The sequence below is a fragment of the Diabrotica virgifera genome, chromosome 6 (assembly GCF_917563875.1).
Source record: "Diabrotica virgifera virgifera chromosome 6, PGI_DIABVI_V3a".
In the NCBI taxonomy this organism is placed as follows: domain Eukaryota; kingdom Metazoa; phylum Arthropoda; class Insecta; order Coleoptera; family Chrysomelidae; genus Diabrotica; species Diabrotica virgifera.
The window spans coordinates 77,363,839-77,367,014 of record NC_065448.1 but is presented as its reverse complement, the minus strand read 5'-3'; the positions used below and the strand labels follow the sequence as shown (position 1 = coordinate 77,367,014).

At 31.5% G+C, this 3,176-nt stretch overlaps 1 long non-coding RNA gene across 1 annotated transcript; it reads left to right on the top strand.

Annotated features, from left to right (window-relative positions):
• Positions 1-258: 258 nt before the first annotated feature.
• LOC126886446 (uncharacterized) lies at positions 259-2,431 on the top strand. Its single transcript, XR_007698621.1, has 2 exons — positions 259-695; positions 1,257-2,431. It is a non-coding gene; the product is annotated as an uncharacterized LOC126886446 (long non-coding RNA).
• Positions 2,432-3,176: the final 745 nt, after the last annotated feature.

Sequence of the window (3,176 nt, the reverse complement as noted above, 5' to 3'; positions counted from 1 at the left end):
CAAAAGTTAATAAAAACATTCATTCTAAGCAAAAAATGTCCTACACATTTTTTTGATAAAATTAATAGTTTTCGATTTACTCGCTATCGAAGGTGTTAGTTTTGTATAGAAAAATCAATGTTTTTCGATATACTTACTCATTTACGAATCACTCAATTTTTGCCGTAGAAAAAATTTTTTCAAACGAGGTTCTTGGGAATTAGATAACCTATAATTTTATATTGAAACATTTTTTCGTATCTCTGATGTTAATCTTTCTATTTGTGACGTTCCGCCCCTTATAGAATCGATTATTGATGGGAAGATATTATTTAACTATCCAAAATATTATTTAATTATTTTCAGAATTATTTTCTTTCAATGTTTATTCAAATAGAACTTAAACCCATCTCAGAATTTTTAAATGCTTGATGACGTCACATTTAAAACGTGGCAACATTGGTTTCCCCACTTTGACAGCCAATGCTTAGTAGAGGGGTACGAAGGATTCAGCTGTGAACGTGAGCCTTGGATTGCCATTGTTTCTCGAGTGTTCGGTCTGAATCGTAGTGTGCGGGGTCATTAGACTCAATTATTCACCTCTAATTCTCAGTTCCAAATTGATTAAATATTACAATAAAAGTATAGTGAAGTTATCCAGCAGCAGTGGATTTGAAGAATTTTAGAGCATACTATATCCAATGAGTTCTACCCCGGTAAATACACATTTTATTAAGTATTTTATTCAGCCATTTTGGAAGTCCTTGACATTTGCTAACTAAGTTTCACATAGTCTATTTTCATGGTTTTTATGTTTTATTTTCATGGATCAAACTCATCTAGAGATAATTCAATATTCGTTGTTAATTTGTGCTTCCAGTTGGAAAATAGAGCTAATTTAAACTCCATTTTTTATATTCCTTTCAAGTCTACAGAACTCCTATCTTTTGAACGATGATCAAATAAGTATCCATCGCTTAGTCTTACTATATTTTATCCTTGTATAATATATCTATATACCGGTGTATATATTATAATAAAATATTCTTTCACAGTAATTATATTTTGTATTTCAATTGGAAATTACTTGTGTTATTTGACCAAGGTCATCTGATAGCAACCTGATAAAAGGTCAAGCTGTCTAGTCATTCAAGTTTTTGGACTTAATGACCTATTTCTTCTTATTCCCATAGGAATAAAAACACCTCCTCGTATCTCTTGCTTCTTTTTTTTGACATTGGTAGATTGGTAGTAACACCACACTGTGTTTTTTTTAGCACCTACCATGAAATCTTAAAGCCACCCTACAACAACACCAAGGCCAGACCACACAGAGAGAAACAATCAATAGGCGACCAGCCTGGATTATTTCCACATTTTCTTTTTTTTGAGTACCTCCAGCTGCTTTCCAACAGTTTTGAGTACCTTCAGCTGCTTTCTACCAGTCTTCCTCTCCTGTACCTCCAGCAGGACAGCTGCTAGCGAGAGTTAGCACCCTTGGGTGCCCATTACATCAACTTCAAGATTAGGAAAGAGTGGTTTGTTTGGGAACATTTACTGTGCTCTTATTAAAGACAGACTGGTTTTGTGATATTTAGTACATTTTTTTTTTAGTTCAATTGCACACACATTTTTCCTGCTTTATATTTTTTATAGGTTTTTTTTCTTTACAACATAATATTTAATTGATAGCGTTCCCCAACACTCTGCAATCTATAAAGGTATAAATTTCTGAGCTCAGATATTTTCCCTGATAATAGTAGTCGGTACTCTTATCTTGATTATTTTTAGGCTGTGTTCCACTTTTGTATAATTATTTAAACTCATTCCATTATTTTAGTATATGTTTAATTAAATTTTTAAAAATTAACTTCACATATTAGTCAAAATTGTAATTATTAACTTTATTTAACTTGAACTTATTAACTTTACTTAACTTTAACTTATTAACTTTATTTAACTTTAACTTTAATTTATTAAATTCATATGAACTTCTGGATTCTAATCCCTCAGATTAGTTTTTGGTTTCACTTGTTATTATTACTATTATAAACCACGAGTTAGGAAAAGGATCTGTGTATCCACTCGTAGGTTTATTTATTCAATAAGGCTTGTGCCTGTCCCACTCACAGTGAGGTATTTATATGTTATATATAGTATCAGGTAGTATTTAATTAAGGTGTACGTATTATAAACGTACAATTATTATTTGGTGAGGGTTCTACTAACCTAGTTGTAAGTTGTACTTCCTGTATTAGAGGTACCCGTAGTCAGTTTTTCTAACCTTATAAAGAGTATTCTTAGATCATAGTTGTATGATGATTTTGTAATTGACTTTCACTAGTATCACTTTTTCCTGTCATGTTAGAGTTACACACTAGTTACTTGTCCTAACTCAGAGATTGTTAAAAAGATCTAGTAGTTACATTCAATAAATATACATTTATTGTGATTTTTTTTTCTTATTACTCCTTTATTTTTAGTAGTATATTTTATAATTTAATAATCTTTAATAACTTTTCACATACTTGTACTACAAATTTAACATACTCTATAGCAGCGTAGAATACCTGGAAGAGCGTTAACCTAGTTATCCTTCTTCTGGCGCCCAAAAATTCATTCTATTTTCAGTATATTATTATATTTACTCTATCTATTTTCTGAACATTATCTTCATATCTTCTTTTCGAGCCATCATTGTCACTTCCTTTAATCTATTGTCTGGCCAAAAATAGCCGTGCAAATTGGCCGAATCCTTCCTTGAGTGTCAAGTGGCCCTTCTCATACATATTTAGCTAGCCATTCAAGTTATATCTATCTATTAATGATTTCTCATCTCTAGTCCTGTATCAATTCGATATTCTTTGTCTTGGCATCCTTCCATACAAATACTACTACAAAGTTGTATTTTAGTTACTCCAGCTTCTTCAACGGAGAAGCCACACATTTTTGTCCTTTGGCTACATTAAGTAGATCTTCTTCTTTTTACTACTTCTGTTGGAGTTTACCACTCCCTTTTCATTCACTCCAACAGAAAATCATCAGCTAGTTGTTACATCGGCTTTCCAACGTGGTGGCTTTATTTTTGGTCTGAGACAGTATTCATTTAGGTCAATTCTTCTCTTTTATCTGAAATCTCTTTGTTATTTCCGTTTGGTATCCTATACACATATTGTTACTTATTTATTTTATTTTTA